Source organism: Miscanthus floridulus, unplaced genomic scaffold (genome assembly GCF_019320115.1).
Source record: "Miscanthus floridulus cultivar M001 unplaced genomic scaffold, ASM1932011v1 fs_807, whole genome shotgun sequence".
In the NCBI taxonomy this organism is placed as follows: domain Eukaryota; kingdom Viridiplantae; phylum Streptophyta; class Magnoliopsida; order Poales; family Poaceae; genus Miscanthus; species Miscanthus floridulus.
Genome location: NW_027097304.1, coordinates 34,595 through 43,961, shown reverse-complemented (window position 1 = coordinate 43,961; position 9,367 = coordinate 34,595). Strand labels below are relative to the sequence as shown.

Sequence of the window (9,367 nt, the reverse complement as noted above, 5' to 3'; positions counted from 1 at the left end):
GCAGACGTTGTGGTGAACTGACATGCCTGTCAGTGTTCATACGAGGGGTTAGGCAGAACAGCATCGGTATGCTCGATGTTGTTCCTGATGTGAATCCCCAGGTATGGCCCAGTCATAGCCACGGGTTATATCGGGGGCATGCTAGTTACCCCTCCCTGGTGTTAGAGCTTTGACCCAGGCCCACTTGCTTAGACCTAGAGTGTTGGCGGCGGTATGGGTCTTCGTCGGGCGAGACAGATCCACGGCTTTAGGGTTGGGCGAGGCAGAGTCCTCCCCTAGAGGTCGGGCGAGGCAAGCATAGACCCAAGGGTTGGGCAAGGCGGAGCGTAGACCCAAGGGTCAAGCAAGGTGAAGCCCGTGGCCTTGGGGTTGAGCGAGGTGGAGCCCTCCCCAGAGGTCGGGTGAGGCAGAGCATAGACCCAAGGGTTAGGCGAGGTGGAGCACAGACCCAAGGTTGGGTGAGGTGGAGGCATGGCCTTGGGGTCGGTGAGTGGAGTTCTCCCCTAGAGGCTAGGCGAGGCGGAGCGTAGACCCAAGGGTCGAGCGAGGCAGAGTACAGACTAAGGGTCGGAGCGAGGCGGAGCCATAGACCCAAGGTCGGGCGAGGTGGAGCGTAGACCCGAAGGATCAGGCGAGATGGATGTAGACCCAAGGGTCGGGCGAGACAGATCCATGGTCTCAGGGTCAGGCAAGGCGGAGTCCTCCCCTAGAGGCCAAGCGAGGCAGAACTAGCCCTCAGAGGTCAGGAGAGGCAGAGCCTATGCCCTTAGAGACTGGGTGAGGCAGAGCCCACCCTTAGAGGTCGGGCGAGGCAGAGCTCGCCCTCAGAGGTCGGACGAGGTAGAGATTACGCACCTAGGGGTCGGTTGGAGCTGTAGTCACGCTCTTGACTGCTCGGATGTATCAATGTTGATGGTTATTGTCTACTCTTCTTTGGATACCCTAGTATTGGTCCCCAACAGTAGCCCCCGAGCCAGCGGGGAGTAGAATACTCCTTCGGAGGCTTTCTGAGCGGGAGGACTCTGAAGGCCTTGGCCTTCTCCTGCGCCCATGGCATGATCTGGGGACAGTGATTCCCTTTCATCAAGATTGGACCACTCGGGGTATAGCCATGAGGTATGGTGGGTAGGAAAAGGTCCTTCCCTGATTTTGACCCCTCAAGGGTCTGTCGTTTTGTGGACCGTGCATTCGGTCTCCTTGCGGAGCCCAACTTTCCTCGAGCCCCATGCGTAGCCAAGGTCCGATCGAGGGTCGGCTTGTCTTTGTGATTATTACCTGGTCCATGATTTCCGCAATCGGTGGGGGCTACGCACTTGCCATGATTCCTCTATGGATGAGCCATGGTGCTTAGTGAGTTGTTAGTTGGCTAGTCCAAGTGGGGCCTCGGCACCCCATTCATGGGGATCCGGCTTGGGGTCAACTGGTGACTGACTCCAGATCCTTAGCGGTCAATCCATATAGTTCTCGAGTCTGTTCGATCAGTCCCGAGGGCCTTCTACCTTTCCTTTCGAGGAAAAACCATGGATCGTATCCGGCCAAGACTCGAACGTGGGCCAGGATGCCTGCGGCGCTCGCGTGGCCTAGGTACCAGTCACTAGCGGGCCTATCCCTTTCTACCTCTAAACCCAAAAGGTGCCTAGAGCAGTTTGTCGAACCCATCGATGGGCCAACCTGTGAACTCCTGGGCCCAGTCGGGCCATAGAGACGCTTTTAGATCCGTATTCCTCTTACTCGCGATGAGTCGTGGGCCCGTCGGAGAGGCAAAACGTCCGGTGAGTTTTCTAAGGGAATGGATAGAGATTGTGTGTGCATGTTCCTGCGGTGGGACATTATGGCAGATCATGGTAGGCGCGGAGATCTAGGCGGGGTAGTAGGTTCCTCGCATCCGCCCGCCCCTATAAAACCAAAGGGTTCAACCCCCCAGATTCCATACCTTGCATCCTTGCCTCCATAGCCACAACCACCGTTGCCAATCGCTCAGGTTTCCTCGTCTCCGCATCCCCATCACCATCAAGCCCGCATCCAACCGTCCCCACCTCCAATGGATCCATGGTGCCATTCTGACATCACCTTCCAGCACATGGAGGGCTTCATCCATCACAGTCTTCTCCGCACATGGACCTCAGTCGAGGAGTGGCTGCTTCTTGGCGAGGAGGACCTACATCACGCCGCTTGATGGCTACATAGTGTCGTTCACCTACTTCCATGAGCGTAGGTTCACGACCCTTGTCCACATATTTCTCCGGGGGCTGTTGCGCTACTACAAGATCGAGCTTGCAGCATCTCAACCCTAATGGGATCCAGCACATGGCGGCGTTCATCGCCCTATGCGAGGGATTCCTAGGGATCAGCCCCCACTTTAATCTATGGAGGTACTTCTTCGCCATCACCCTCTAGAAGAAGGAGGGAGAAGAGCAGCAGGCAGAAACTACACATGCCGATGGGGTGCGCCGCCATCCAACTCTGGAACAACCGGGTTGGTGAGTACCCGTCGATGTGGGCTATCAATGCCCAATAAGGGGTGGCATTCGTAGTGGTTCTACTCAACAACGACGCCACCGCCTCTCTGTCGGAGTTCACCGGATGCCTAATTGAAGACGACCTGGAGTCATGGAGGAAGTGGGGCATTTTGGAGAAGGACAAGAAGAAGATCTAGGACCACATCACCGCCATCCATATCCTGAACGAGAGCGGCCTAAAGGGGTCAGGCATCATCAGGGCCTATCACGCAAGGAGGGTGGCGCCGTTGATGATGCGCGTGCTCCCGTTTGTACGCGATGGCGCCTGAGGTGTCGTTCGATGGAACAGTGCTTGTCGAAGGAGCCTCCCCCACTCCGAGGTCGCTCAACGCATTAAGGAGATGATGGAGCCTTTCATGGGATGATGTGAGCGCCCCCCCTCTATTTTGTCTACCCCGGTGCCGGGACATCCTCCGATGCGGCCGGAACCAGGCCATGTCGTCATTGTAAGTTTCCCTCCTCATACCTCCTCTTCAATTGATTTCCTGACCCTCTTGATACTAACTTTGAGAGGGATGGGACTAGCCAGGGACCTCATCTTCATGGATCACCCAGGGCCATTGCCGAGGGCGAGCGGTGGAGGAAGGTTGAAGGAGGATAAGAGAAAGAAGAAGCAGTGGAAACTGCAGGCACAGGAGCGAGGGGAGGACTCCAATAGCGATGATGATGATGATGATGATGATGATGATGATGATGATGATGATCATGGAGACGATGACGATGTAGTCGACAGCATTGAGTGGGATGACCTGGAGAATGAGGATGTGCTGACAGGTATCAGTTCGTCCTTGTAGGAGTCGGGAGCCTTCCTGTTCCATGGAGGGAAGGGCACATCCAGGGAGCTAGCGGAGACAAGCCGTACCATCGGCCTACCCCAGGAGCCAACAGGGGTGGGCGGCTCTACTGCCACGCCGAGGTGCCAGTAGAGGCGGGGTGGCTTCGCCGTCGTGACCCAAGATCCAAGGGGAGCGAGCCCCTCTGCCTAGGAGCAAGGGGCGGGCTCGAAACAAACTCGCCCCAACGAAGGGCAGAGTAGAGGTCGGGGGTTCGCCCCCCACAAACGTATCTGTCGCCCGACGGCGCTTTAAGTTGAGTCATCAGCTCCTCTATTTTTCACTGTTTTTGTTGGATTTCATCGTGACTTATGCTTTTCGTCTCTTGCAGTGTCGGGAGGCAGCGTAATCCTTTGGCGCTGGTGCCAAAGAAGAGCGTCGCCCTTCAAGCGAGGCGGCAGCCGTCGGCTAGTGTTGCTCCCGTTTTGGGCAGGAGCGGCGCTAGTGTGACAGCGTCACCGGCCGATCAAGCGCCCACCATGGTGGCGCCCATACCCTCGGTGGGACGGGCAGATGCGAGGGCTCAAGGAACCCTTTTTGAAGGTCGTGGAACAGCCGGCGATGGTGGCGATACCGCTGCCGATGATGGGGCGGACGGGGCTGCTGATCGAGCTTGTGGCGTCGACCGTGGCAGGCACGACGTAGCTAGTCAGGACCCCGCCGACGCAGGCGGAGGCGGCGGCGGTTGTGATAGGCGGGTCATAGCCGGGCGCTATTGTGGCGGCGCCTGAGGAACCGGCGCGACCCACGCCATCGGCGGCCCAGGTGACGGCGTCTAGCGTGGGCCGGACGAAGGGGGACGTGGCCGAGGGGTCCCCGGAGGTCATGGTGCTAGGAGTGGAGTCAGCGTCCATACCGCTGACCTCTTCCATCGCCGGAGGGAGTGTCCCGGTGGGGACATCACGGTGAGAAGGGTCGGTGGCGATCGGAGCCAGCATGGAGCCATCCCTGGCCCTGACATTAGTGGGCAGCGACTCGCATGCGCGGGGCGAGCCCATGCTCCAGTGGGTCAGTCCGAAGGATCCGACGTTGACTCTCTTCACTCTCGACGACGCCGCAGAGAGCATGGAGCGAGAGAGCCTCGACGTGGGGACCGCGTCCATGCTCGAAGCCCTGGACCACGCCAGAGGCGCCTCTTGCATGACGTTGTCATTTCCCTCTGGCACGGGTATTTGTTTGACACCTACTTCTGGCCCTTTTTTTCTCTATATATTTTTTGTATCTCGACCATCGTCTCCTTTTAGTTCCTTATCGCTTGTAGCCGAGGGACAGTCTCCGGTTCCCTTCGTGAGCAGAAGGAAACCTGGCCGGACCGCCTCGTCGAGGAGGCAGGCTGCGTGGGAAGGTGACACGTCAGCTTGTTGCCGCTCAACAGAGGGTGGTCGAGCTAATTCCCCTCGCCGAGGAGGCGGACAGTCTTCGGTCGCGGGTGGCTGAGGCCCGTCGACATGCTTGACGAAGGCCGAGAGGGCGTTTGAGGCCCGTCGGTGAGATCGCGGATGGACAACGAGGAGGCCCCAAGGTCAGGAAGGAGCAGGACGAGCTGCTCTAGAAGGAGCTGAGACCCGCCAGCGATCCTTGACCTTCTGGCCGAGTGTGAGACAGAAAGGGAGCTGAAGCTGGGGCCGAGGAGAAGAAGCTCGCGGCCCTGGAGAAGAGGGCGAGTCTGGATGCCGCGGCTGGTCGCCTGGCTGTGCAAGGAGAGGGATGAGCTGCTCCAAACCGCGGAAGATGCTCCACTCGGAGCGTGGTTGGCGGCTCCGCGAGGAGCGAGACTAGGCCTCCGAGAGCGTGACCAGGCCTGCCAAGAGCGCGACGACGCGCAGCAGAAGGTAGGCTCCCTCCAGGCCGAGCTCGGAAATGCGATGACCGAGAAGCTGGAGCCGGAGCGTCATCTGCCGGGCTGGCCCGTGGACCTCGCCGAGGCGAGTAGGAATCTTCAGGCGGAGAGCGACAAGCTCGGTATCCTGAGCGCCGCCCTCGGAGTGGTCTGTGACGACCTTGAGGTGGTGCGGTCGGAGGGGACTAGCTCGCTCGCGACGCGTGCCGTGAGATCACAGCTCGGGTTGCGCCAGCTCGAGAGGAATGCGCTTCGCGCCGGGGTCAACCAATCCTTCGCGATTGCTCGTTCTCATTATGGGGACAGCATTGACCTAGAGACGATGAGCCACGGCTTCGCGCCTGGCTATGAAGTCCATGAGCCGGAGGAGATGGAAGCGGCGGGTGGCTCCACTTTCGTAGGACCTGGCGGACAAGATCGAAAGCATAGTTCTCCTCCGGAGGGTTAGTTGGTTAATAGGTGATCATTCTTGTAATCAGAGCACGGGTGCCAACCTTTGTGTAACACTTAACAAACTTATTATTTTTTGCTTGTTTAACCGAGTCTGTTCCTCCATTATAAATTATAAGACATTTTAATTTTTTTTTAGATACATTGGTTTTATTATTATCTAGACATAATATGCATCTAAATGCTAGAAAAGTCAAAATGTCTATAATTTGAAACATGAATATAAGAATCTAATTAACTAATAATCATTCGTCGTCGTCTGCATCATCATTGACCCGTACGTCAACATCTGCCCTACGTCATGGAAGAAGAATATGGTCCTACGTTGACTTCTTTCTCCTGCTGCCAGTAGTCCTGCATGATGACGCTCTCTCTGCTTGATCTGCTGCCAATGGTGTCCGTGTCTGATCCATTTGCGCGCGCGCGCGGCTTTGACCTGCGACCTGCTAACAATGGTGGGTTGTTGGTCGTCGTAGGTGTCAGGATCCACGGGCGGGGGCGTGTCGTCCAGTCTTGGTTCCTTCTCGGTTAGCGGCGGCGTGCGTGTCTCACTGCACTACGCTGCACCTGCACGCACGAACGGCGTGTGCTACCGCCCGGACGACTGCTCTGAGCTGATGATGAGTTGAGAAGCCTCGCCGACGAAGCCCGCAGCTGGCGGTTGGTGGCCGCCGCGGGTGGCAGTGGCGTCGTCGTCGTCAGCGCGTGGCGACGACCTTCGCCACGGCGTCCTTGACCGGCTGCTCCTCCCAGTCGGTTCCCGGCGACTGCGACACCAGCGACAGCGACAAGAGAGAGAGAGAGACACCGTTAGTATTTCACCAAGTATACAGCAGTGTCACACAGGAGAACGAAATTAATCAATAGCTTTTCGGTAGTGTCGCTGTCAGAATTCAGATACGCCGCCGGCGCCATGCAGTTAGTCAGTCAGTAATTAATGCCAGCCTAGCTAAGTCTAAGCATACGTCGATCACGGATGAAAAATTGGCACCTCTGAGAGATATATAGCACAGTAGATAGATGCCAAGGAACTAGGAAGGTCAGAGTGCGTTCAAACTGCATGCATGCGGATCTTTCATTTTTCCACCCTCTGCGCGCATCCGACGACGCTGCTGGCTTCAATTTTCAAGCAGGGGTTTTACTTTCTTATCAACCTGGTCCTAACCCCTTCATTAGTCAATGAAAGATTCTTCGGACCGTTTGTTGCTTTCTTATCAACATGGTGCACGACATCTCCTACCTTCTTGCTGTACTACTACTGCGTACCTAGATAGCCATATAGTTTTCTACCTTAAGTCTTCTTCATTTTCACACGTTGCCTTGCATGCATGCATGGTTTACTTTTGTACATAGCAGATACTAAATAATCTTCCTGATAAATATAGTAGTGTAATATATATATATATATATATATATATATATATATATATATACTTTCGCATGCATTGCTAGCTTGTAATAATTCATCCACTGTTAACAACTGTAATAACTAACCTAGTACTAGCATGTATGTCAGACTTAATCATCCATCGTCAACTAATGATGCACGGCATGACTTAAGAGGATCGACAATCATGTCATGTGAGACAAATATTGGATAGTGGAGTATACCTTGATTTGCATCGTCAGGACAACAGCTCGTGGAGAGGCGTTCTTCACTCCGGTAGCAGGCCCAGCGCCGCCGCCGCTGGTGCTCATTGCCACCAGGCTGACGCCATCCCCGATCTGCTCTTTCAGGCACTGCAGTGTCCGGACCACCACGTCCGTCATGTTAGGCGACGACGGCGGCCGCGGCGACCTCACCGCTATCTTCAGCGTGCAGAGTTCCTCGTTCGCCGCCCTGGTTATCTCGACCTGCACCTTCGTCGTCTCGCCGGAGTCGTGGCCATCGCCGCCACTTCTGCGCTCCTTACGGCGGCCGTCGCGGCGGGTCAGCCGCGACTCGAGCGACTTGTTCTTCTCCTCGAGCTCGACCACCTTGGCCTCCAGCGACCTCACGTACTCCCTTGCCCTGATCAGTATCGACGTCTTGTCCTTCTGTGATACAGAGAAGATCGATTGAGCAAATGAATGAATACTCGTTCGTCACAGCTCTGCAGAGCTCATGCATGCATGCATGTATGATCAGACATACAGACATCACATATACACACACGATCGTATACGTACTTTGGCACCAGGCGGAAGGACGACCTTGAGGGCGTGGAAGCTATCGTTGAGCTTCTCTCGCCGCTTGCGCTCCGAGATCATGTGCTGCAGCTGGTTCACCGACGGCGGCTGCACCGCCTCGGCAGCCGCCGCCGCCTGGTAGTAGTAATGCTTGGCTGTACCTCGCCGCCACGTGCATCTTGGACAGCACCGACATGGCCGTCTTGAACATCCTCTGCCCGCACGCGCCGGGCTTGGGTGGCCTCTTCGGCCCAAGGTGCCGCGCATAGTGCTTGAACGCACCGGTTTTGGCCGGCGACTCCGGCGCGTGAATTAGAAGGTTGTTGTACTGGTGATCGTAAGATGGCACCACGGGTGGTGCTGGTGGTAACAGTGGCACGTGCGAGGAGACCTCCGGGTACTGCTGGTTGCAGCCGCCGGCCGTGGCCGGCGCGGCGAGGATGTGCGCCGAGGAGCTCGCGGGGCTGCAGGATAGGGAGATAGAGGCAGGCAGCGAGAGCGAGGAGGACGACGACGAAGGGAAGCTGTAGGTGCCGGCGTGGTGGTGCGGGTCGTCGTGGAGGCGTTCCACGGTAGGATCGTGCATGTCGATGGTGGCGGCTCCGTCGTTGGAAGACATGTAGACCGCTGCTTCGTCGTCCATGTTCATGCGCATGCTGATCTGCATGTTGATATCGATAAGGAGTTAAGAACCTTCATTTATGCGTCCTGAATCTCTGTATGAAATTTGCAGTGTGATTTCGTGATTAAATTGGTCGCTGCTTGCCTGGTTGAGGTGGTGCTGAATCTGCGAGCTGATGAGAAACTGCTGCTGCTCGCCCTCCATGTACTGCAGGTCTGCAGGGGTGTAGCTGTGTGCGTGCGTGTAGAATGATCAGTCAGATCAGCAAGTTACCAGAAACAAGCTAAGAGCAAGAGCACTCAACTACCTTTTGCCAAGAAAACCATACCTGCTGGCAGCGTAGCCGCACATGAAGCCGTTGTTGCCGCCGGCGTTGGGGTGTCGTAGACATGGAGCCAGCTGCCGCTATCCATGTCCATGCTACCTGTCTCAGCTAGCTGGGCGTTGCTGCTTCTTTAACAAGCCGGCCAGTTATTAGTCACTTGCTTGTTCTATGAATGAAGAAGCCGATTAAGTTCATATGACGAGCTAGTCAGACTACTATATAGTAGCAGCAGCAGCTAGCTATACCAAAGCTGTGTAGTAAGAGATGATGGATATATGGAGGGCCCGTGGTCTGGATGCGTATATATAGATGGAGATAGCTTGCTAGCTTAGCTTAGCTAGGAATGGACGAAGATGCTAAAAGGCCAAAAAGCTGTATCTCTTTGTTGGGTGCGGCCGGCCATGGAGAAGGAATTGATGAAGGAGATGGATGGATCGATAGGGACAGAACGCACGTGCTGGGTTTCGAGTGAAGGAAAAAAAAAAACAGTTTGTAGCAACGGAGCATTTTTTTTCTTTAGGGGTGGCTGGCATCGGAGCCGCCCTTACAGTCACGTGCTCGGGCTCCAGCACAGCAATCGCCTCTACAAATGGCACAGTAGGGGAGGCT

General features: G+C 56.0%; 1 pseudogene; it reads right to left on the bottom strand.

The window, feature by feature from the left end:
* Nucleotides 1–6,170: 6,170 nt before the first annotated feature.
* On the bottom strand, nucleotides 6,171–9,002 carry LOC136533204 (putative transcription factor bHLH041; annotated as a pseudogene).
* Between the last annotated feature and the right edge of the window lie 365 nt (nucleotides 9,003–9,367).